The sequence below is a fragment of the Bison bison genome, unplaced genomic scaffold (genome assembly GCF_000754665.1).
Source record: "Bison bison bison isolate TAMUID 2011002044 unplaced genomic scaffold, Bison_UMD1.0 scf7180017864190, whole genome shotgun sequence".
Classification (NCBI taxonomy): Eukaryota; Metazoa; Chordata; class Mammalia; order Artiodactyla; family Bovidae; genus Bison; species Bison bison.
Genome location: NW_011494762.1, coordinates 2,112,044 through 2,139,039, shown reverse-complemented (window position 1 = coordinate 2,139,039; position 26,996 = coordinate 2,112,044). Strand labels below are relative to the sequence as shown.

Sequence of the window (26,996 nt, the reverse complement as noted above, 5' to 3'; positions counted from 1 at the left end):
CTGAGATTTTTATGTTCTAAGATACTATGTTCTAAGTATTGGGCTTTAATTTTTCTGACAGCCCAAGACAGATAGGAACATCAAATCTATTCAAGCTGGAGCGGATGCCTCTGAGAGGTATATTATTCCAATATGGTTTTTAAAGTGCATCAGCAAAGACTAAGCTGCTGTTATTTCCATAATTCCTATTCTCATAGTGGCTTGAAAGATTACTAATGGAAAAGGGCTTTTTCTCTCTGCATAGTCCAAAAGAGGCAGTAAACAGAAATGGCTAAAAAGCTTTTCAGTCCAACAACTGCCAATATATCTGGTAGAATCGAGAAATAAAACACTGAAAATTAGGGAATAGAGACAGATGCAGAAATATTTCTTTGGCAATATTCATTACTCTTAGAAATATTGTTTACAAGCTGTATTCTCTTCCTAAGAAAGAAACATGCACATCTCTCTCATCTTCACCATTCCATTTTATATCTCAGAAAGCATAAAAAATCATCAGCCAACAATATTTACTGAGGCCACAGACATGTATGGCGAATAAACTCTACTGGATCAATCACTGCATCTGAGCAACAGTTCTCTGTGATACTGTAGGTCTTGGTTGGGAGAAGGCAATGGCACCCACTCCAGTACTCTTGCACGGAAAATCCCATGGACGGAGCAGCCTGGTGGGCTGCAGTCCATGGGGTGGCTAGGAGTCGGACACGACTGAGAGACTTAACTTTCACTTTCATGCACTGGAGAAGGAAATGGCAACCCACTCCAGTATTCTTGCCTGGAGAACCCCAGGGACAGAGGAGCCTGGTGGGCTGCCATCTATGGGGTCACACAGAGTCGGACACGACTGAAGTGACTTAGCAGCAGCAGCAGCAGGTCTTGGTTAGAATAAAATCACAGAGCTTCTGGGTAACTATTACAGCCAAAAAGCCACTTTTACGGTGGCATGGCTCAGACTACAAATTTAAAATACTGCTTTATTTTTAAATAAAATTAAAATTAAAAAATTAAAATAAAAATTTTAAATAAAATAAAAATTAGTTTCATTGCTGTCTTTAAAGGTCAAATAATTTATTCACCAGTATGTATTACTCTGAACATGTTCAAACATTAGCTTGCAATGAAGGAGAGTTTTCGCCCAGAATGATGTTCATGCAGTTGGAACACAGTTGGTAGATGACCAGTGCAAGTACCTCTCAGTGGCATCTTTTATGAGTCTGATGGAGAGTGACTCCCCAGTCTACTTCTCTGAACATATTGGGCTCATATCCTCATTCAAGTCCATGTATTTGGAATATTCCCTGTAAAGATGTCAAAATGCGCTGTAAACCTGAAAGCATCTTCATCCAAAACATCAGCTGGAAAGTCAGGAAGAAAATAAAAAAAACCCTGTGTTATTGGTCTAATCGCTGACAACCTTAGACTGTGTGTGCTCAGAAGGAATTCATGGAGTTGGACAGTAAATTAGTATTTATTTATTTCAAGAGCCACCAGCAGTCATAAATACTCATAATCTTGGATCAAGTATTAATAATGGCTTAGAACTCCCAAACCAACATTTAAACTGCTTTGCCATTTAACTGCCTTACCGAGGATATACAATGCCTCTAGAGTTAGAGTTTAAATCACAATTCTCAAGAACTAAAAAATGGTACTTCGACTTTTTAAATTTTATTCTGAAATTCAAAAACATAACTTTCTCCTTTCACTCTTACTTTTTCCCTCCCCCCTCCAAGATGCTATTAAAAAATGAGATGTTTTATAACCTAGTTAATATTTGTATTAAGTTCTAATATCAAAGAAGCATGAAAAAAGAGGGACGTGTTATTGACAACTCTGAATAAAGCTACTGTAATTCACCTAAGCTAAGAAAATATGACCTGACTTTGAGATGGAGCAACCTAGCACCCTCGGATATGACCATAAATTGGCAACTGAAGCACGGAAAGAGGAAAGAAAGTAGCTTTCATTAGGGAAGATTGAAAGATTTAAAGATTTCATTAGGAAAGTAGCTATCAGGAAAGATATAGGGTACAAAAGAAGCATCAAGCTGCTACCTCAGTTATATCTTGGGGAATTTTTTTTTGATTTTATATATTTGTATAGATGATTGACAGGGAGATGATGATGGACAGGGAAGCCTGGCGTGCTGCAGACCAAGAGGTGGCAAAGAGTCGGACACAACCCTGTGACTGAACTGAACTGATAAATGACTGAGAGAATGCTCTGGTCACATTTATGACAATTTTTTGATGTGAATTTTCTGATGTTTAAATTTTTTACTTTTTAAAACTTTTTATTTTGTGTTGGGGTATAGACAGTTAACAATGGTGTGATAGTTTCAGGGTAACAGTGAAGGGACTCAGCCACACATAAATATGTATCCATTCTCCCACAAACTCCCCTCGCATCCAGGCTGCCATGTAACACTGAGTAGAGTTCCATGTGCTGTACAGTAGGACCCTGTTGATTATCCATCTTAAAAACAGCAGTGTGTACACATCCATCCCAAACTCCCTAACTATTGCTCCCCCACAACATTCTCCCCTCTGCCTGGCAACCATAAGTTTGTTCTGAAAGTATGATAATAATTTTTAAAAAATACTCTGGGTGCTATCAGTTTGACCTACAACATTAATGACAATATAAAGCAAGAGTATTTGATGAAATTAAGTAGAATTTCAGTATATCACACGTAGGTCTCTGAGTGTGCATTTGCTGAGAACTGAGAACACTTGCCTCTGATTAGGAAAGGAAGCAGGATTACCAAGCTCTCTGTTGGCATTAAAGTCCCAACTGTAAGATTTAAAACAGATAATTCACTCAGCCTGTTAAACAGCTTCTTTAGACTGGGCTACCTGTTACTGGTTAGACACCATAATTTCCTAGTTAGAAGGACCTCAGACTCCTGGTCCTTGTCAATTACTTTGTTGCTCAGTCTCTCAGTCGTGTCTCTTTGTGACCCATGGACTGCAATACGCCAGGCTTCCCTGTCCCTCATCATCGCCCGGAGTTTGCTCAAACTCATGTCCGTTGAGTCAGTGATACCATCCAACCCTCACTGCTTTAAACGGCATCAAAGCCATAGATAAGGAGGGAAGTCTCCGAGAGTGCCTGCCACACAATGGACCCACCATGCCAGTCCTCAAAAGTGAGCAGGCAGATGAGATGAACACGTGACTTTAGACCCATGATTCAGACAATCTAATTTTTACTGTGTGGGAACTAGAGCCTAACAGTGAGCTTCTTGCCACACTGACAGGAGCAGCAGCATCCAGCTGGCCATTCTACTGCCTTCTTCCTGCCATTTCATGGTTCAGTGAGGCTTCTCCCTGAATCCTGAAGCTATGTCCTCCTTCACTTTTGATATTTGGCTATCAGATCGAACTCAGACTTCAGCTGGCACTATGAGCTTCAGTTTTAATGTTGCTTACAGATACTATGTACCAGTGTAATGAATGGCTGAATTACCAACTCTGTTATCTGACATAATCAAGGAAAAGGTGTTCTGGTTATCCAATATTTTGCTAGCAGATTAGTGTTACATATGCCATTAATAGATCACCCAAATTCAAATAATAGAAATAGATTTTACTTAACGATAATGATATATTATATTCTGAAATAATATTATTGACTTGCTAGTTTATTTTCTGTCTCCTGCAAGCAGAACAGAAGCCCTGGCCTAGCAAGCAGAAGTTCTGTCAATCTTGCTCACTGCTCTTGCCAGGCCTGACACACAGGAGATCCTCATTAAGCGTTTGCTGAATAAGTGAACAGTAGAATAAACAGAAGTTGATCTTTATTCCTCAGAAGGTAATCTAGAGTTTCACAATTTCTTAGGATGATCGTGCACTGTAAATGCACAAGTGTGCCCATGAATAAAGTTCTGATTCACACAGGCAGCTAGATAATGGAGTTCCCTGTACTCTCACTTCAGTCAGTTAAAATGCTGGAGAGGCACCTAATTTGTACTTTGCACTTGGTTGCATGAACAGGTAAGTAAAGTATCTTATTAACTTCTTGCTCACTATGAGGTTCCACATCCTGACCTATAAAATAAGAGGTCAGACTAAATACTCCCTCCATCCTTTTCTGCTCACTGACAGGGGAGACCAGAATCATGCTGTGAGGTTACAGGTGAAGGGCTGGACCCACTGCATTACAAAATCACGTGGCAAGGTTTGGGAAACCAAGGACCACCTTCTACATCAATACCCCCATTTAACAATCTTCCTCTAAGGGAAATCTCTGCGAAAAACAGCCCACCCTAAAATATACTCAAATACAATCCAACCGAGGGATCAAATGAGTCAAATCAACACATCACTAACAGTGAGGCATCCAGACATTAGCAGCACCTTAATGTACTCAGCATCACCTTTGGCTTCTCCTTGCCAAAACGGTTTGACTTGACCTAATCAAACCCTCAGCACCAACTTTCATTTTCAGGAAACCCTGGAGTAGAGGTACAAAAAAGATACCATGAGAAAACAATCAGACAAACCTCGAATTTGGAGGAAACTAATCTGGCCTTTTTAACAAGTCAATGCCATAGCGAGACAGAGACAGGGAAGCCATGAGGAGTAGAGAGACTGACTTAGATATAACAATCAAATGTAATGCACGGTTCTTGATTTGAGCCTCGTTTGAAATAAAACAGATATAAAAATACCCATGGGATAAATTTATGGGTATTTATGGGGAAATTTCAGCTGTGCACTGGGTATCAGATTAGGATATTATCTTTAGTTTTGTAGGTGAAATAACGGTATTATGGGTATGCAGCAGGATATTCTGATTGTCTGGAGATATATGCTGATGTTTAGGATGAAATGTCATGATGCCTGACATTTATATTAAAGTGGTTCAGCAAAAAAAGATGAAGCAAATATGGCTAAATGCTAGTAACTGCTGGACCAAGTGAGATTGCAGTCTTTCATTGTATTATCCTTTTTGATTTCCTGTATGTTCGAAAATGTTTTAAATAAATGTTGTAGAATGTTCACAGGTAGCAACTTCTCAGGAACTTTTCACAGCAGCACTAGGACCTCCTAATTAAAATAAATTTTTAATTATTGCCCGCAAACCATCCTCGACCAACAACTTGAATAAGTCATCACAGATGAAAGCAGTTATAATGACACATACCGCAAGCAGGAGTCATTTTTTGTTCTTAAACCAGTCTTCCAAATTTTCTTTTGGAAAAGACTTTTTGGTTTACCTTTTAAAGATCCAAAAAGCAGCTTATTTGCCTCAAGCCTGGGCCCTTTTAATTGACAGAAAACCTCTCCGCACAAACCTCACGCAAACCTACTTTGGCTTTGCCTTCCTAAAACTCGCTTTTGTCTCTGAACTTTACAGAGCAGTTGGAGCTCTTTAATATTTTCTAAGAGGAACATTTCAAACAAGTAACCCTGCAATTTATTCACTACTGCCAAGAATAAAAGTACCAGGTTTCACCACCGGGGCCTTCCAAGGCTTGCAGGACTTTCAAGGCAAAGCATCACTCACTCACCTGCAGGCTTGCTCCCTTAATGCATCTGGCATTTGTTTGGCTCTGGAGGAAGCAATTTGATTACACAAAATTCTTTTTAGATCAAGTTTAAAATCTTAGCCACACTGGGACAAGTGGTAAAGCCTGCCAGCTCGATGGGTTAACACTTGGACATACTGAGCCCAGGACAAAGATAGGGAACAACCCACAGGTAAAAATCAGAAGCTTCAAGAACTGAAAAGGAATAAGCATAAAAGATGAGAGGGCCTAAGTGCTCCATTTGCCATGACTGCATATAAGATTTATTCCCTGTCCTTTTTTGTAAATGAGCGTGGTACCCTAAGGGATGCTGGTCAGCAGCAGGAAATGCACCAGCCGCCAGGACTGGCTGCTCCAGCCACTGCTGTGACACCCGTGCATTTTAGGCTGGCAGGTAACCAGCCATCTTTATGTCCCTCGTTTCCCATACCTTATTACAGGGCACTTCATTTTTAAAAGCATTTAAATGAAGCAGATGTTAACCCCATTCATCCCACTTTTCCAGGGATCATGTCAATGATGATTTTGAAAATGCCAAAGAAAATGTCAAAGTATTTTGTTCTATGGTTAAGAATACATTTGTGGAATAGGAGGGAGGAAATACATAAAACACTCTATGGTCATTCAAGAAATAATTATCATGTATGTCAAACCACAGGAAATTGAGCAAGCGCTAAATTAAAAAATAAAAAAAAGAAGGATGTCTTGTGTCAAAATGCCTTTTTCACTCACTCATTTCAAAAACAAGTTTTGAAAATTAAATTCCATCCACTGGCTGAGAACAGAACACATTAAGGCTTGACTAAATGCCATTATCCACGTGGTACTCCCTTTCTTCTCTGCAACCACGTTAATTGACAAAGCCGCCCTGAGGCTCACCTCCCATAGTGCCTTGAAGTCCTTCTGCTCGATGCGGAGCAGCTCACTGCTCTCCCTGGTAACGATGGTCGCATGGCGCGGGGTGTTGTCCAGAATGGACTCTCCAAAGGCCGTCCCAATTCCCAGAGTGCAGATGGTCACTGCGTCCTGAGAACCCCAAAAACCAGTTGTTAGAAAAGTCGACATCTTATCAGTGGATGAGTTGTTTTTTCTCAGAAGTGGACAGCTGACCCTTGAACAACGTGGGAGTTAGAGGTGCCAACCCTCTCATGTAGTAGAAAATCGGGAGTATATCGTGGTTCCTACACATCAACAGATTCAACCAGCCACACACTCTCTTATACTGTCGTATTTACTACTGAAAAAACTCTGCTATGAGTGGACCCCCACAGTACAAACTCGCCCTGTTCATAGGTCAACTCATTTCTATACAGTAAAACACTCAGTTCAATTGCACAGTTTAACAAGCTTTGACAAATATATACACCCTGTAATCATCACCCAAATCAAGACAGAACATTTCTGTCACTACTGTGACTTCCCTCATGCCCCTTTCAAGTCAAGACCGTCCTTTCAGAGGCAACTGATCTTCTGATTTCTATCACCATAAAGGAATTTTGCCAGTTTTAGATTTTACCTAAAAGGAATCAGACAATATGCCCTCTTTAGTGTCTGGCTTCTTTTGCTCAACATAATGTCTATAAGATTCATCCATGTTGTCATGTGGAGCAGCTGTTTTTTCCTTGACCTGTGGACCACTGCATGGATATGCCCCAGTCTGCTTATCCATTCTCCTCCTGGTGGACATTTGGGTTATTTCTGGTTTGGGCATATTATGAATAAGGCTGCTGCCAATCTTGCACATGTCCTTTTTGTGTGCGTGGTTATCTTTCTATATGACTACTATCTCAAGGTGTCCCACGTGGCATTGGTAGTAAAGAATCTGCCTGCCAATACTGGAGGCACAAGAGACATGGATTCGATCCTTGGTTTGGGAAGATCCCCTGGAGTAGGAAATGGCCCTCCACTCTGTATTCTTGCCTGGAAAATTTCATGGGCAGAGGAACCTGGTGGGCTACCGTCCATGGTGTTGCAAAGAGTCAGACATGACAGAGTGACTGAGCATTACTATCTCTAAGAAAATGTGGGACATTTTTTGAAGATGAACTTGCTTTTTTCCCCAAGTGAGAGAGTTCAATTACGGTATTTAAATAAAAAGCCAAAACAGGGATACTGTTATGTCATTCTGTCTTAAAGAGACGAGGAAAATGAAGGTGACCATGGTTGGTTCGTGAGGCCCTGGTACACAGATAGCAAATAACGCACAGTCAGATTCTAGTTGTGACTCTCTGACTACAGATTCCAAGCTTTTTGTATTATGCTGCCTCCCGCAGCCACAACATAGTAAAAACAGCATCCAACGAAGTACAGTGCAGGAAGCTTATAAAATGTTCTGAATCAATGATTTTAAAGTTTAAGGTGTGCTACACAAGTAATTTCCTCTCTGCATGCACCATATGTGATAATACTTGGGTTAATCCTAACTAGTCTCAAGCAATGCAAACCCTTGAAATCACCTGGTTTTGCAAGGAATTATCAACTAAGGTCGATACATATAGGCAATCCTGAGCTAGAAGGCATAGTTTTCCTTTCATGCATCTAATACATGATAACAGGAAAGTTATTAAGATCAAGTTAGTGACCTTCTAACCACATTAGTAGGACAAATGCCCCTATGAATCCAGTTCCTTGAACCATAGCAAACTGCTTCTGTACAGATATTATCATATAAAACTGTGTTCAGGAAAATAACATAATACCTCAGAAGAGAAAGAGAGATCAAGGGGAAACAAAAATGGCCTGCTAATAAATTTTCCAGAAAGGCAGCTACAAACAAACTCAGTCAGAAAAATATCCCCAGAACTGAAATATTAATACCCAGCAAGTCAGATACTTCTGAGTAATTTTCAAATTCTAGTAAAAACACAAGATGGATTATGATGAATCACAGACTTTCACAAATTCTCTGGATTATTAGGTTTTCTCAAAGATCCCACTAGCCTACTTCATTTTTAAAAAATCATCTGAATCTTTCAGAAAGAACTCTTTTAGCCTAATTTACACTCTCCAGTGTAAATATCTATTTAAAAACCTGTCAGGGATGAACCATACCTATTACTCCTGCCACTATCCCTGTAGCTTAATTTTCTACGATTATCTACAAAGTATAATGCGAAAGAACTCTGAAGATCTGAAGATCTGTTATTTGTGAGCCAGCTATAGATTTTTACAGACTAAGTTGTTTCCTCCATTTCTCACCTCCTATCCCTGACACCTGTCATCGTGTGTCACCAAAACAAATACAAAGACACAGGCTTTGAAAGTCCAACTGTGAAAATCACTCACATGAGTCCGTCTTCTTGCTAGCGAGCAGCTCTTGTTAGAAAGACAAAAGACTGAACATTTTCTTGGTCTTCCCCAGAGACTTTAACGTGACCCCTGCCTCCTCCTAAACATAACACGTTTAGTCATGTTAGTGTTGCCAAGCGCTCTCCTCAGCAAGGCCTTGTGCATCAAGACCTCTGTACAGAGGGGCACCGGCCCCCGTCATTCCGTCCAGCACCTTTGCTCATTCCCAGTGTCCCCGGCTCTCCCACCAGGGATGAGGGTGGGAGCCCACCCGCCTTCATCTCCTCCTTCATCCTCCATCCTCTCACATGTAAGGACAGGGAGTCACAGATACAAGATTCGGTCTTGAAAGTAGGACTGTAAAACCTCACCTGAAACAAGGGCGGCTTGCAAATTCAAACTCGACTTTCAGCAGACTAAGTATGCTCAGGACCAATTTACTCAGAAATCTGAATGGACTGGGGAAGTGTGGGTTGGGCACTGGGATAACTGGGCACAGGGAAGAAGTTTTGAGAAGAACATTTTCACCCTAAAGATGAATCACTGTCTCTGTAGTTCCTGAGGGTCAGGCCTTGTTTATATCTGAATTCCAGGCGGGACCTGCAATGTGCTTAGGAAATAAATCTCAAATAAAGACATTTACATTCCAGTGTTCTCAGTGCAGCAGAATCAACATGCATTGCTCAGTATGTACACTCAAAGGCAGGATACTACCATTCCTTTAAACTCACACATCCACTGGAGATCTGTTCATGTCTCTCTACTTATTAAATAGGGACTGTTGAGACTTTTATTTTCTGCTCATTTGCAAATTAATGTTCAGAAAGGCTACTGAAAGGAAATATATACAGTGACAAAGACTGAAGAAAGCAATCAGCACAAACTGTGAAACATCAACAGTGAAGAAATGTCCCATTTTATATTAAGATGGCCATTTATTTTGAGGATTTTCAAACATGAAACGATTTAAAAACTGGCGTGTTTTCAGGGATGAAGGTGGGTTTAGCAGATGCTGCTGGAGTCCTACCAGATCCTCCCCACCCATTTCTCCCACCCTAGCCTTACCCTCAGAAGCATCCATAGGTTTCTGGACAGTTCCGGCACATACTTGCAGTTTCCCTCTTCATCTGCATTGCTCTGCTTAAGGGCAGAGTGCTGGACACCGGACAAGTTAAAGCTTGCCGGGGACATCTTCCAAAGAGGCATGACAGTAGAAGATAAATACCCTGGCTTCTACCTGACACAATTTGTTAGAGGGTTCCTGGAAGGAGTGAGCCCAGCTGCCCACAGCTGAACTCATCTACACATTTTTATTGGCATTCCTCATTCTGTGTCTCAATTCCCCTACTTCCTTACAACACTTCCTGGGGTGTCCTCCATAAAAACCACTGCAGCCAAATCCTTGTCTCCAGATAGGCTTCTGGATAAACACGAGATTGGATTAGCTAAACCAATCTTGACCTGTGAGTCCCAAGTTACACTGAGACCTCTGGAGAGGTACTGGGCCAAAGCTGCATCCCCAAAGAGATTCTGTAATAGCAGCAGAGGCCAGCTTATCACTGATTACTTTGCATCAGACACACCCGAAGAGCAATATCCCTTGCGTGTCACCTGGGAAGACCTCATTGTGTTTCCTGTAGAGGATACAGGGTCTCTGAGCCCAGTCCTACGATGTAAGTAGTGGTGATGGGCTCTCAGAAAAAGAATTAACTGTGGCATGATACTGAGACGATCGGAGGGTTTCTCCCTCCTATCTGACCTAGCTCTCTCTCATCTATCATTCCACTAAATCAGTCCTTCTCCTACCTTCTAAACACTTAATGACCCACTCACCCGGAACAGTACTAATCTCCTGTGCATCCTGTATGCATGTGGATCTCCACGTGTGTGGCTGGAACACTATGCACCATATACCGCCCCAGGCGTCTTGACTATGATGTCTCATTAATTCTTCACAACAATTAAAGGACATAATTTAAGTGCTCTACACAATGGGTGATTCAAAAGAAACGCTGAATAAAGCTATTCTTACTGATGATAGTTTTAAATACTTCTCAAAACTGTAAAGCAATCAATCAATTAAAAATAAAAAAGAACCTCTTTCCAAGGCTCAGTAGGAAAATTGATTAATTTTGATTAAGTATTAATTTTAGCCATACAGGTTCTTTTTTCAACCAGCCAATTGATAGATTTATTGACTACCTAATCATTCCAAATCACCAGGAAAATACAAAACATTTGGCATTGCTCCCCCTCTCACCTTCTGGCCCCAATACTGGGGCTCACTTGACCCTCTCCTAGAGGATGCAATCCATTTAGCTCTTCTCTTCCTCATCAGGAGAAAGGGAGGCAATCAAAGCCAGAACTGAGAAGCGTGTCTGCATTACTGCTTTTCCCACTCTGAGCACCAGGTGCCCCATTCTAACGGAGTTCCTATTTCAGTTGGAGAAACTGGGTTTCTGTCTTTCTGCATCTGTCCTGACAGCCTACCTGGTATCCTAATTCTTCTCAAAGTGGCAGACTGCCTTGTTGACAGCACTTCTGGCATCCTTCCGACACCCGGCCTGTTCATCAGCCTGCCTGGCCACCCACCTCCATCACGGAGCCTGTTTCCTGCCTCCCTGTCCAGCACCCAGCCCCATCATCGCGTTAAACGGCCTGCCTCAATCCTTCACCAAGCTGACCTGTGCTTGGGTCACAAGCTGGGCTGTGCTGCTTCAATCGCTGGCTTCCTACCTCCTGACCAGCACTGCCTGCATACGCCTCTAGATGGCGCCCACCGTCATCTAGAAGAGGAGGTTCTACCCACTCCTGCCCAGCAAGGCACCAACTGAAGTCATGAACAGTGTCTTGGACCGCTGTGTTTCAGCCGGAGAGGAAAATCGCGACCCACTCCAGTGTTCTTGCCTAGAGAATCCCGTGGACAGAGGAGCCCGGTGGGCTGCCGTCCATAGGGTCGCACAGAGTCGGACACGACTGAAGCGACTTAGCAGCAGCAGCATGTGTTTCAGCAGAATAGGTGGGGTCTGGTTATCTTCACTCATAAAAGTTGGTGTTAGGTGAGTTATCAAAGATGTCAACAATCTGGCCCGGGGCGGGGTAGAGGGGAAGGCAGGGAGCATCAGGCATAGGAAGGGTTGGGCAGAGTGAGGGTAGGAATCCCTTGGAGGCAGCAAAGGGAGAAGACAGTGCACCTTGCAGACCTAGATTCAAAACTCACTTCTGTCAGTTACTAGTCCCCGGCTTCGGGCAGAATGCTCCCAGGAGCCTCAGTATTTTTATTTGCAAAATGGTGCAATCTTTCTCACAAGATTAGTAGTAGAATTCAATATACATAATAGATAGTCCTACATCGTTCCTGGCACGCAGGTGCTCCACAAAAAAAAAAAAAAAGGAAAATATTATTTCTAACTTAATCTATGCATATATATACATATGGCTATCTACATTTCTAAAGCAAGTTATGTTTTTCTACTACTGAAGTAACAGAGAATCTCTTATTCATTTTGTGTTAATCTCCAATTAATGATGGCTTTTTCAATGCTTAAATTCCAAGTTTCTCTGTCCCCCAATCTGGATGTCAAGTGGTTTGAATGATCTGCAAAACACTTCAGCTCTCTGGGGGAGCATGTATTCAAAGGAACCCTTCTGACGAATCCTGCTGTAAATCAGAGAATCCTTTTGTATTGCAACTAATCACCCCTGTATTTATCTGCTTTGTATGTCTGGAAGACGGTATACTAGGTTTTCTTAAAGTAGGCATTCTCGTATGAAGCATTTTGTTTGTTTCATTACAAACATAGCTACATAGCTACAGTATGAACATAGGAATGGTGTTAAGAAACGCCATGGTTATGTGTCACTGGAATTCAAGCTAATACACATGGACCTTGCAAATGATATTTATAAGCAGCCACAGAAATTCAATTTACACAAGTTAGACATTCTGATGAAATTTAAAATAAAATAGAAGGATTTTCTGTGGTAATTACACCGATTTTTGACTCTCCTGTAATTTTAAGGAGTATCAGTTATTTTATTATGTATGCATTGCATACATGCTCAGTTACTCAGTTGTGTCTGACTCTCTGCAACCCCACGGACTGTAGCTCACCAGGTTCCTCTGTCCATGAAATTTTCCAGGCAAGAATACTGGTGCAGGTTGCCATTTCCTCCTTCAGGGGATCTTACCAATGCTGGGCTTGAACCAAGTCTCCTACATCAGCAGGCAAATTCTTTACCACTGAGCCACCTAGGAAGCCCATTTTATTTTGTGTATTTAACCCAATTCCTTATTAATGGCTCAAGAAGAGTTAATTGTCTTACCACATATTTATTGCTTTGGATACTTGTTGGGTTCATGCCAAGGAACAAACTGGTCCTTAAAGTTTGTAGACCCTGAAGTAAATTTTTACAAAGCAAATACTTTTACATATTTTAGACCTATAGGCAATACTTTCCATTAAGTTTTGTTGTGCAGGGTTTGTTTCATGAGCTTGAATTTAGTCTTGAATTTAAGGAGTGTTCCAAGTCCTTTTAGAAAATAAAAATTTAATGGAACCTAATCTCTAAATTTGTCAAGACATTAGAGTATATGTGCAGTCTAAAGGATTTACTACCAAGCAGGAAGGCAAAATACTTCTAAGACAAATGTGCTTTTCTTCCTGACAAACAGCAAAGACAAGTTCTTCCCTGGAATCAGCATTAGACACAGCTTAACAAGATCAGGCAAGCTGGCTGCAGGAAGGTTTGATGAGACGGCCCAGTATTAGCATCTGATAACCGAATCAGGGAGGCCAGCCTTGTCTCAGGGGCAGCCAGTCTGTCCTGCACCAGGACTCTCTCTTGCCTCTGCCTACACCAAGAATTACACGGCAACAAAACTCAGCCCAGTACGCCAAGGTCCCAGGCTGGATGCTAAACAAACTCTAATCAGGTCTCAACAAAGACAGTGACCTGAGCATAGACAAATATTAAGATTACAAGCAACCACTGTGGACAAGGCACCTTTCAGGTTTTACTGGCTTGAGACATGGGTTCAGAGAATGTTTCCTGATGATAGCGATGTCTGAAAATAATGGATCAAAAGAATGTATTAAGGAATCTGGCAAAAACAGAAAGAAGGGGAAAGATAAAGCAACAACACAGAGAAACATGCCTGTCCTTCAAATTTTACAAATATGCAACACTTAAAAACATCTTTAAAACAAAAAGGGTTTAAAAAAAAAAAAAAAAAACCAAACCAAAAAAACCCCACATTTTACTTTAGGGGGGAAATCAGTAAGAGATCATTTTCCAAAACTTGCCACAGAACTTTATAGATGGAGGAGAGGATGAATAAAGTGAGGACCAAGGCAAAACACAGCCCCATTCTCTGACCCCATGAAATGGCTGAACACCACTGTTAAACTTCTTGCTATTTCGAATACAATGCGCATTTCCTGCTTTTTCTATTCTAGCACTGCCCTCCTGTGGTAAAATGGCAACATTGCAACCTACAGCACTCCACTTTAGCCAATCACCTTTTCCTTAAAAATAGTAAGAAAAAAATCATGGAACCCCTGCTCTTGGTCAAGCTTCATACTGAGTGCTCTATACACATTAACTTATTTAAGATAGGAACTAGTATCTCCAATTTACACATACTCTAACTTGCTTGTGGTCACATAGTAATTAAGTGGCTCTGAGAATTTCAAAAGATTTACATGATCGTGCATTGCATTAGGTAAATATTAACATTTTAAATAAACATCTGTTACAGAAATATAGATAGGAGTTATATTAATTACTAAACCATCCTATTCCCTATTTTTCAGTATATACTTCTATTTGCTCTGCAGCCATCAGAAATCGTTTCATGTGACTGGGGAAATGTTATACTTTTTTGGTGTAAAGATTAGTTTAACCTTCTTTATGTTTAGATTTTAAATACTTAGCAAAGCAAGATTAAAATAGTTACCATACCACTTACAAAATCTGCAGAAAATAGCAGGACCTTGTCTCTCCTCTCCCACTCACACGAAGTGGATATTGTCTGAGATAATGAGCTTTATAAAACTATTGTTTTAAAGCTTAATATTTGTTTATAACCTGTTCTAATGCTCACTTCTAACCTGAAATCTACCTAAATATTAATGAGGAATAGTCCACCCACAGTATTATTCATTCTAATAGGAATGTAAATCTCTGGCTTTTAGCCCATTAAGTTAAATAGGCACTGGAGACAGGCAGGCTGTTGAGCACACGAGTTCAGCTGTGGATATCCGAAGGCCCACAGGTCCTGCTTAGACTTAGGTTAGAGACCAAGAGTGGGGGCAGGTCTTGCTGGGAACTGAAGGGTTCATCCTTGACAGAACCTGGGATGCCGAGTAGAAATCTACATGAGCACATGAGCCAAGTTGGGACGCTCTGGTCTGGGATGGGGAAGTGGTCTGCAGGCAGGGCCCCTTGCTGGGCGTTCTCAGTTTCATGGGGTAAGACAGAGTGAGCAGGCAGGAGAATGTCTGCAAAGCTGGGAGAGATGCCTCCGACAACTGCTCAGGGACATGGGGTAGAAGTACTTCCGAGGTAGGTTTTGTTTTATGGAGCAGTGGAGTCAATATAAAGGATATCAATTGATATAGTTGATAGGAAGGCATTTCCAAGGATAGTAGACTCTAAAAAGTTCACCATAGTTATAGGAACAGGATAATCCATGTATTTCCCAAAGTTCTTACCCACACACAGCTTCACAGCTATAACATAAGAAATGAAAGCACCATGAGACCAGTTCCTCAGGGAGGCTCTCAGGGAGGTCGGGCCACATCCCTCTCTGTATCCAGAGCTTGGGGTTTCTCCCCTCCAGCCCACGCTTGAGGCCTTGGACTGGGAGAAGGCAAGGAAGCAGAATTGAGCACTGGCCTTACTGCATGAGAGCAGAGAAGCTGGTTCCAACCAATTCTCAGCAGGATTCTGTACCCTCATCTGCCGGTCCTGAGCTAGGAACGGACCCACAGGGTGAGGCTGTGGTCAGTAGACAAGGTCCTGCCTCCCCAGCTAGCAAAGACTGTTTCTAAACTGACTGGCAAGTGTTTTGCTGGGCTGACCCCAAGCAAAACTGGGAGGCGAGCCCAGTAGCTTTTCCCCTCCCCCTTCCCCTGCACGGAAAGGGCCTGAAGTTTACCTTACTACTCACTGAACATTTGTGTTTTCATCGTTCTCCCAAATGAGGAATCAGTGGCTTTCTTTGTTATAATGCTGGCCATCAGTGTGATCCAAGGGGGTGCAGAAAGATCCACCACCCTGTGACCACCACGCATCCTGGCAGTATCCGGGAGCATGCGCCCTTTGTATCTGTAGCCCCTCCCCTACACCCAGGTAGCTGGATGCACCCCACGTGTGATTAATGTTAAGTGAGGTACCAGCAGAGCAGTGGATTGGGCAAGGAAGTCAGGTGATTTCCAGCGCTACGGGTTACTACTGTGTCATCCTGGGTGGGCAACTCACTCACCTGTGTCTTAGCAAGATGCAGCACAGCTGAGTCAACCTAACAGGGCAGCTCAAATGAAAGAGGGCAAGTGAAATGCTTTGCAAAGGATGAGATTTAATACTACTCTGCTCAGAGGGTATCGCCAATGAGACATAAGTATGACCCTCCATGTGGGGTCCAAAAAATTCAAGGAGGATCTGTCAAACCAATCATACGGAGAGTGAGAAGTATGTTTTCTTACCCTAGGGAGCAAAAAAGTTTAATATAAAGGGTGATGGGGAGAAAAAGTAATATATTGAGACAGGCAGGAAGGTAATATGAATTTATGAGCCAAAGATAATATATTTCTGCTCTGTGTGTTCTTGAAAGTTATATCTTCGTATCATGTAGAAGAAAAAGAGTGATTTTTTTTTTCAGAAAAATTCAATGAATAATACCTAATAAATGTATAATATGAAAATACTGTACCAGAATCTGTGATGCGTTTTCTTCCATGTTCCTTATTTCAAGCAGTGGCATCACCACCCACCTCTTCATCCAAGTCAGGCTCCTCCCTTTCTCTCAATCCCCCCCCATCCCATCAACACCAATTATACCCGTTTCACCTCTGCTTTGTATATACCACACAAATCTCCCTCCCTGATCACCCCTACTTCTCAATCCCACCTTCCAACTTAGAAACCCTTTAAAGGGATGGGCCATGCTCATTTCACTGTTTGTCTTCGGGTCTAAAGCAGGTGTTCCCCAACAGTAGGCCTTGGTGGGTAAAGGGGCGGGGGGGTGGGAGTGCAAACACTTGAAAGGAGGAGCTTGGAGGTGAGGCATGGAGCTCTGAGCTGGAATCCGAAATGCAGGACGGTGGCTGCAGGAGCTTCAGGGGAAAAGCTGCTCCTCCCCACATCATTCCTAAACGGCTCAGCCCTCACTCCATCCCTTCCCTCTCACATCCTCTGGATGGCACCTGTACAAGCACAATGGTCGAGAACGTGAGTCCTAGAATCACAACAACCTAATGGAAGAAAAGCTACGACAAACCTAGACAGCATATTTAAAAGGAGGAACATTACTTTGCCGACAAAGGTCAATAGAGTCAAAGCTATGGTTTTTCCAGTAGTCATGAGAGTTGGACTATAAAGCTGAGCACTGAAGAACTGATGCTTTTGAACTGTGGTGTTGGAGAAGACTCTTGAGAGCCCCTTGGACTGCAAGGAGACCCAACCAGTCCGTCCTAAAGGAGATCAGTCCTGAATATTCATTGGAAGGACTGATGCTGAAGCTGACATTCCAATACTTTGGCCAGCTGATGCAAAGAACGGACTCATAGGAAAAGACCCTGATGCCGGGAAAAATTGATGGCAGGAGGAGAAGGGGACGACAGAGGATGAGATGGTTGGACGGCATCACCGACTCGATGGACATGAATTTAAGCATGCTCTGGGAGTTGGTGATGAATAGGGAAGCCTGGTGTGCTGTAGTCCATGGGGTTGCAAAGAGTCAGACACGACTGAGCAACTGAACTAAACTGAATGGCTGTGTGCCCTGGGGCAAGTTATTGAGCATCTGTGAAATGAGACTAATCATAGCACTGAATGGGGGAGGGCGATGTAGGGTGTAGCCAGTGAAATAAAGCTTGTAAAGTGCTTTGCATAAAGCCGTTCATAGTGAGCGCTCTGCCACCATTAGCCATTCCAGCCCTCATCTCACCATTCTGGCTCAGCTAAAACCCCACAGAGGAGCCGAAACTCAGAGCTTAAGTTTGGAAGTTTATCTCCACCATCTCCTCTGACTCCTGACTCTCAGATGAGAAGAGAGGCATGCAAGGCAGGGTGAGACTTGAGGCAAGTAAGTGGAGGGCAGGCTAGCAAGAAACGCTGCTCTATCCACTTTTAGAGATTTGAGTCTTTGCTGTTAACTCACTTCTCTTTCCTTAATTTTCTCTTAGTCTCTTTAAATTTTTCTTCTTTTTCGGTCCCCCCCTTTATTTGTGTATGAGAAGCAAGAAGAATGTGAAATTGGGAGTGTGTCTGATAGAAATTCAAATCTTAATTTAGCCATGTACATTTGTGTGGCCCTGGGGCTTCCCTGGTGGCTTAGAGGGTAAAATGTCTTCCTGCAATGCAGGAGACCTGGGTTCGATCCCTGGGTCGGGAAGATCCCCTGGAGAAGGAAATGGCAACCCACTCCAGTACTCTTGCCTGGAAAATCCCATGGACAGAGGAGCCTCATAGGCTACAGTCCATGGGGTCACAAAGAGTTGGACATGACTGAGCGACCACGCGTTTGGGAATGTTATACCTAAGGTCACTGAGCCTTGTTTTCAAGCTCCTGTAAAACAGGGCATAAAAGATGAAGTCAGTGAGTACCCAGGGGACCCCAGCATAGTGTGGCACGTGAAGGCAACGGGCAGTGCCGGTGCTGGTCTCTGGGAATTCCAGGTCTTTTCTGGCTTCTCCCATGACCCATTGCCCAAACCCATTTTGCCCCCCACAATAAGGGCATATGATAATTAATTTTATGTGTCAACTTAGCTAGACTATGGTATCCAGTTGTTTAGTCAAATAGCCTAGATTCTGAGGTTAAAGTATTTTTTAGGTGTGATTAACATTTCCTTGGAAGGAAAGTTATGACCAACCTAGATAGCATATTCAAAAGCAGAGACATTACTTTGCCAACAAAGGTTCGTCTAGTCAAGGCTATGGTTTTTCCTGTGGTCATGTATGGATGTGCGAGTTGGACTATGAAGAAGGCTAAGCACCGAAGAGTTGATGCTTTTGAACTGTGGTGTTGGAGAAGACTCTTGAGAGTCCCTTGGACTGCAAGGAGATCCAACCAGTCCATTCTGAAGGAGATCAGCCCTGGGATTTCTTTGGAAGGAATGATGCTAAAGCTGAAACTCCAGTACTTTGGCCACCTCATGCGACTGAGTGACTGAACTGAACTGAACTGAATCGAACAGTTACAAGCAGCACTTTAAAACAGATTACTCTCCATAACATGGGTGGGTCTCACCCAATCAGTTGAAGGTCTTAAAAGCCAATGTCTCCCTTGAGGTTTCCCAAAGATGGAATTCTGCTTCCAGAATGCAACATAGAAATTCTCTCTGAATTTCCAGCTTTAAGATTAAAGTCTGTAAAGTCTGCATCATCTGCTTTCACCTGAATTTCAGCCTGCCAGCTTGCCCTGAGGATTTCCAACTTGGCAGTGCCCACAATCACATAAGCCAATTTCTTAAAGTAAATGTCTACCATCTATATATCTATCTATCACCTGGTGATACTGGTTATCTGGAGAACCCTGACTTATACAGGGTACCACTCTGATTGGCTAACCCACTGCCTTGATTTGGCCACATCACTACTGGGAAGAGACCCAGAGTCCATTACAAGGCCAGAGCAGATAGCAATGACCTTTTTGTTTTTGTCTTTTGAGTCACTTGCCACGAGAGAAGTGTCAGCCATCTCACTCATTCTCCTTAGCTCCTTCCTCTCATGTGGTTGGAATTCTATCTTGTCCATCAGAGCTAGCTGGAAGGCTGGTCTTCTGTCTATTTCTCTGGAAGTTTGGAGGCTATAGAGGTCAATGTGTCTTCTCTTCCTTATTTCTTGGGGACTCTACAAATCAATTCAGAAAACTCTGGCTGGGACTGTGGTTGGATTCTGTGAAGTACACAGAAGAAGAAGCGATAAGCCAGCTTTGGTATAAAGCTAATATGAGAATATGAGAAGACTAAGCCCAGCTTCATGCCAAACAGAAGAGAAAAAAGTGGAACCAGTGACAGATTTTATTTTCTTGGGCTCCAAAATCACTTAAGACAGTGATTGAAGCCACAAAATTTAAAGACTATTGCTCCTTAGAAGAAAATCTATGACAAACCTTAGACAGAATATTAAAAAGCAAAGATATCACTTTGCTGACAAAGATTTGTGTAGTCAAAGCTATGGTTTTTTTCAGTAGTCATGTACAGATGTGAGACTTGGACCATAAAGAAGGCTGAATGCCAAAGAACTGATGCTACCGAATCGTGGTGCTAGAGAAGGTTCTTAAGAGTCCCTTGGACTACAGATCAAACTGGGATCAAACCAGTCAGTCCTAAAGGAAATCAACCCTGAATATTCATTGGAAGGACTGATGCTGAAGCTCCAATTCTTTGCCCACCTGATGCAACTCACTGGAAAAGACCCTGATGCTGGGAAAAATTGAAGGCAAAAGGAGAAGTGAGCAACAGAGGATGAGATAATTAGATAGCATCACCAACTCAGTGGACGTGAGTTTGAGAGAACTCTGGGAGATAATGAAGAACAAGGAAGCCTGGTGTGCTGCAGTCCATGGGCTCACAAAGAGTTGGACACAACTTAGTGACCGAACAACAACAAAGCTCAACTTAGGAAAGTTCTCTTCATTGGGGCTGAGGTCAAAGCCATAGCTAGAATCTAAAGTTAAAGTTTACTAATTTTTTTTTTAAATCCACAACTGTTGCTCAGCTATTCTTGGGGAGCACCCCACACTGAGAAATAACTGGTCAAGGGCAATACTCTGGCAGCCCCTGGCCAAATACTATATTAATACCATCAAAATCTCATCCCAGCTTAGCATCTGAGGTGTCAGCACATTGCTGCTGCTGATCTTTATCTTCCCTTAAGAACACTTCCTCTGCCTTTTCAAATTTTCCTCATCTCTCTTCCCTGCTTTTCTTCCCTTCTCACTTTTCTCCTTCCTAATTTTCATCTTCCTTCCTTTTCCTCTTTCCTCACCTTTCTTTATTCAGCTTTTCTGAATCACCTTCATTACTCATTAACAACCAGACAGAGGAGGAAGGAAGATCATCCTTTTCTAGGCCCTGTCCCCTCTGCACATCCATGCAGGTAAGAGCAGGTGAAGGTTAGCGTCAGAAGCAACTCTGAGCAAAAAGGTCTGGAGGGGACCCACCTGGACAGCAGTCTGCAGGCAGAAGGTATGCGGAGGTACAGGGCATGAGAAGATCTGAAAGGATGAGAAACAGCCAAGAGAGAGGGAATTGCTTCATCATATTTCTTCTGAGTCAAACAGTACAGAGTGCTGGCTAAGAGCATATGTTCAAATGCCTAACTGCTTATTCATCTTGGTCCCCCTAATTTCTAGATATGTTAGTTGAAACTAGTTAGTTCGCCACACAAAGACTTGGTTTCCTCATTTGTAAAATGAAACAGTAATGTGACCCACCTCACAGGGTTAAAGGAGCAAGTAAATACAGTTAAGCGCTTGAACACTGCCTGCTGCTGCTGCTGCTAAGTCACCTCCGTCGTGTCCGACTCTGTGCAACCCCATAGACGGCAACCTACCAGGCTTCCCGTCCCTGGGATTCTCCAGGCAAGAACACTGGAGTGGGTTGCCATTTGCTTCTCCAATGCATGAAAGTGAAAAGTGAAAATGAAGGCGCTCAGTCGTGTCCGACTCAGTGATCCCATGGACTGCAGCCCACCGGGCTCCTCCATCCATGGATTTTCCAGGCAAGAGTACTGGAGTAGGTTGCCATTGCCTTCTCTGAGAACATTGCCTAGCACATAACAAATATCCAAGAACTGCTAGCTGTTCTCAGTCCCACTGGAAAACTGAGGCAACTTATAAGAATCAAAACTCACCTCCCTCTTTGGGCTACTCTGAAATTCAAGAGGGAACTGGCCCTGCAAGAGAGGGCAGGAGGACAGTACTATCGAGGCCAGCAGGCACAGATTCCAGGCAGTTCCTCATGGAACTTTTGATGCACGGATGCACTGCAAAGGTATACTCTCAGGTGAGGAGGACTTGGGTACTGGCCTGAGACCCTAACCCTCCATGACAATGGGCAGAACACAGGCTACTGTACTCCAAACTCCAAATGTCCACTAACCAACAATCCACTTGTTAGATGGTAACTGCCCACAACTCCAATATACACACAAATTCCTACAAAGTTAAACCTCAAATGGAGTATGTCATAGATGTTTCTCACAGTTGAAGTGTGCCACATGTGGAAAAGGCTTAGAAGCACTATCTTAAACATGGTATTTGGCTGGAGATTATTTGTCCCTTTAATTCCTTGACCTTTCTTGATATTTCTTTCCAATTTTGCACTTAGCTGATTCTCTTCCTTCAGTTTTTATCTGAATTCTGATACATGTGAATATAAGACTCAGAACATTTTCATACTGAAGCTGGACGGCAGCCTCTAGAGGGGTGTCCTTTTGAGACCAGAGGTTCTTGGCTCTACATAGGAAGGTTCTGTACATACAGGCCATGTGGAATAATGATGGTGAAAGGGTCACTGCAGATGTGAAAGGAGAATCTAGGACCCATTTCAAACTCACAAATATGATGGAGGAGGCAGCAAGAATATGAGTTTTATCTACTAGGACACCATGCTCCTCAGAGGTGACTAATGAAGATAAAGTGAGCCCATGTTTCTTGGCCCTCCACATTCAACGAGATGTAATTTGTCTTAAATAGTGAGCAGTATTCGGGAGACTGCCTTGACCATGTTTCCCGCATTGCTGGAGCTCACGAAAGGCTGATAAGAGGGGCTTCCCTAGTGGCTCAGTGGTAAAGAGTCTGCCTGCCAATGAAGAAGACACAAGTTCAATCCCTGATCCGGAAAGACCCCTCACGCCACAGAGCAATGAAGCCCATGGCATGCATCACGGATATTGAGCCTGTGCGCTGGAGCCCAGCAACCGCAACTACTGAGCCCATGTGCCCTGGAGCCTGTGCTCTGCAGCAGGAGAAGCCACTGCCATGAGAAGCCTGAAACCACAGCAGAGAGCAGCCCCTGCTTGCCCCAACTAGAGACAAGCCCACGCTGCAACGAAGACCCAGCACAGCCAAAAATAAATAAAAAATTTTTGAAGCTGACAAGGGGGTCACTTTTAGGACAGAGAAAAGTCAGGAAACCAGATTCAGGAGGATCTAAGGAGGAACCTCGGAAGACTTGCTTCTCTTTCCCCTTTGCTCACGTTTCACCTCACACGATGGCAGTTTCCCACTGCTGCGGACTTGTTTGCATTTTTCTAACAGACAGCAGGCTCCTGGAGGGCATTCTGCATTTCATATTTCCACACCTGGCACCATACTTAAATCGTGGAAAACACTCACTATGTATGTTTCTTGAGAATTCAACACATACCTATGGAACTCTGAACTACGGGAAAGATAAATGGGTTTGAAAATGTAATTTTGATAGCATTCAAGACAGAGGGATAATGTATCATTAAAAATAACAATACTAAATCTTACTTTAAGAAAATAAAAAGAATATGGTATCTTACCTGGTGACTGCTGGTCTCAGAAACTTTAACATCCAAAGACCCTGCCAGGACAGCATACCAGTTGGTTCCAATATCACCTTGGCGAAATACTGGAAAAGAAACAGGCAGGTAAGCAGGCCAAATGTAAGTTGGTTTTACCACGTAATCTGATAATTTCTCACTGACTGTTCTGAGCCTAACTTGGACCTAGATGAGATTCCTCTATGTATTCCCACCAGAGCATACCATAATTTTCTTTCCCTCTTCTATCAACAAAGCAATATCCTATTTATTTAACATTCCATGAAGCAGAACTCTATTAAACAGAACTCTTTTATATTTATACAATAGCAATAAGGGATGTTAATCCTAAAGGCTATAAGATTCTTTGAATGTAAGAAGAATTGTCTGGTATTCTCTGTAATTTGTCTTAAGTGCACTTCATTGTGTTGTGATACTTGGAAAATCATTACTCTAGATGGGGTATGTGTTTAAAAAACTATGTGACTCAACAAAACCAGATCACCACCCTCAATTTCACAAATCTATTTATATTAAAAAACAACATGTTTTCCAGAATAGAATGTCTCATTTCAAGCTAACCAATGACTGATTAAGAAAAATAAAATCGGTTAAAAAAGTTTTAACTACCATATTGTCATTGTCCACTTGCTAGTTTCTTGTATAAATTCACTGCTTTTAGGCATCAAGAGGTAACCACTCTTTGGAAATGATTCTCATCAGAAATTTCTGAACTCAGTTTTGCTTTACTTTTGTTATCTCAGAGACAAAGCATTTAGTTATTTAGTGAGAATCTTAGTTCGCATGTCCTAGTTAAGACCAACAGTTTGGAAAGTCATTTTGAAACACTGGTTCAAAAATCTCATGCAAACCCAACTATCCTTTTAAATATTCTAGCTAAATAACTAGATGGAATGATTTGATATTTTAAAATTCTTTTCACAGAATCCTACTTCAGAAGTCAAGTGGCTCAATGAAAAATCACATGACAACTCAGTGGGAAAGTTGAGTTCTGGCAAGGCTAGGGCTCACTGCATAAGAGGAAGCTTCTGGGAGCCATAATTAATGATGACAAGCTGTTCTAAACTCTCTGACTAAAGCGTGCTGGGGAAAGGTAAGGACAACAATGGTGTCCCACCAGGTGCGATGACAAGCTTAAGATGGGGGACTGATGAGTTTATAGCTGGCCTCGCCAGTGACTCTGCTATTCCTAGCCTTTGTAAGTGACTTATTTTAGATTTAGGGCTTTGCCTTCCATGAACTTCTTGGCCCCCAGAGACATTATCACTTGCCAATCAAATTCACATTACACATCATAGAAGACTCATTTTGAAAATGGCTGTAAGAAATAGAAGACAGAGTCTTATCTCTTAAAAAAATAATGTTCCCACCAAGTAAGAATAAAAAATATTGGTTTGAAAACAATATGTACGGATGATTTTTTAAACAGAAGTGTGACTGTGCTTTGTGTGCACATAGGCAGATATCTTGAAGGATGCACACAAAACATAAACAGCAATCTCTGGATTTGGGGATTGTAGGTGATATTCGTTTTGTCTTCTAAATTTTCTACAATGCTGTTGTGACAAACCCTGCTAGTTCCCCACTTGAAATCATGCCCTGAACAGGGATTATATACAAGTTCCCACTCTCCTCCACAAGGCCAAATACTCAGAGTGTATGAGTTTCTTCCCTAGCTCCACCGGGGTAACCATGATTGGTCTAAATCAATCATGTGGTCCCATACTCTGTGCCAGTGATTGGTTTAATCAGAGGCACATGATGCAGTTCTCCTCATTGAAACAATACAGAAAGTCTGCTGGGGGACTTCTGAAAAAGAGGTAAGAAATGGTCCTTCAGCAGGGATGTTTTGTATCAGCATGCAATGCCTCCAACGGCTGCAGCTAGTTGCCTCAGAACCACTTGGGACAAATCTGAGTACAAAAGCCGACACCTCAAGCTGAACAGCAAAAACAAATAAACCAACAAAAATATGAGAGAAACTTGAGACCTTAATAACGTCATTGAGCCACTTAATCAGTCCTGAAGCCATCCTACCTCAGGACTGCTTATACGTGGATAACTGATGTTCCCTCCTTATAGGAAACATAGTCAAACCAGTTGGATGGGAGTTTTCTGTTACCGAAGTATAAAGCATCCCAACAGATGGTAATAGCATTACTTTTTTAATGAAAATGTACTTGTATATTTTTTAAATGCAGCTGTCAACCTATCATTTTACTCCCCCCACCCCTTAGTCACATCTGGAATAGATGTTATCAGTGAGGTTAATTCAAAACATTACTATTGTAAACCAGCTGTGCTTTAATTTTTAAAATGACTATTATCATTATTTGAGACCTTTTATCTTATTTAACATCCTTTTGCTGTTGCTGTTTAGTTATTAAGTCATGTCCGACTCTTTATGACCCCATAGACTATAGCACACCAGGCTCCTCTGTCCATGGGATTCTCCAGGCAAGAATACTGGAGGGGGTTGCCATTTCCTTCTCCAGGGGGTCTTCCCAACCCAGGGACTGAACCTAAGACTCCTGTGTCTCCTGCATTGGCAGGAGGATTCTTTACCACTGAGCCACAAGGGAAGACCATTTAATATCCTATTGGCTCCCATATTTCTAGGGTTACAGAAAATAATTGTATATTAGAACTTCCAAGGATCTTGCCGAATATATAAATCCTTCCGGCTCCATCTGAAAAGGAGGCTGCCCTGGAAGAACCATTTACATGCTATGGACAAAGGAGTTAAGGAAATGCTGGTGTAGAACTGAATAAACAAGGAGAGAGAAATGTCAACCTCATACCTTTGATTGAGCTCAACTGTTTGGCACAAAGATACCCCATTTGCTATCCACCCCCACAGCATAACCACAGATGATCACAAACTTATATATGAAAACACATCACTGGAGTTGCATTTCTTACATGTTATTCCTTTTTCCAGATTCTCATAATAACCACATAAACAAATCTGATGAAGGAGATTTGGGTGAAATTTCTCAAAAGCTTTAACTTCTTTCAGCCGTGTGAAGATTATATCCACATCTTCACTGGATCGTTCCAGTGGTCTATAAAGGGGAGAAAAGGCACAAAGCTGTATCAGAAAGAACTTACTTGAGTCCACATGCATTATTATTCTAAATACAAACAAAGTAATGGAAATATACGAATTGCAAGTATTTTACTGCAAATATTGATTCCTCTACAACCATTATAAATATTTCCAGGCCTAGAGTCTGTCATATAGAGTGAAATAAGTCAGAAAGAGAAAAACAAATATATATTAACATATATATGTGGGATCTAGAAAAATAGTACAGATGAACCTATTTGGAAGACAGGAATAGAGACAGATGTAGTGAGCAGACTTGTGGACACAGAAGGGGAGGATGAACTGGGAAACAGATTGACA

General features: G+C 42.1%; 1 protein-coding gene across 1 annotated transcript in view; it reads right to left on the bottom strand.

Annotated features, from left to right (window-relative positions):
• The window catches only part of RAPGEF4 (Rap guanine nucleotide exchange factor (GEF) 4), a 274,066-nt gene extending 247,416 nt beyond the window's left edge, over nucleotides 1-26,650 (bottom strand). Inside the window, exons 1-3 of the mRNA XM_010843829.1 lie at nucleotides 26,510-26,650; nucleotides 23,567-23,655; nucleotides 6,413-6,559 (exon numbers count right to left, since the gene is read on the bottom strand). The gene's annotated coding sequence lies outside the window, so the exon portion shown is untranslated. The remainder of the gene's footprint in view (nucleotides 1-6,412; nucleotides 6,560-23,566; nucleotides 23,656-26,509) is intronic.
• Nucleotides 26,651-26,996: the final 346 nt, after the last annotated feature.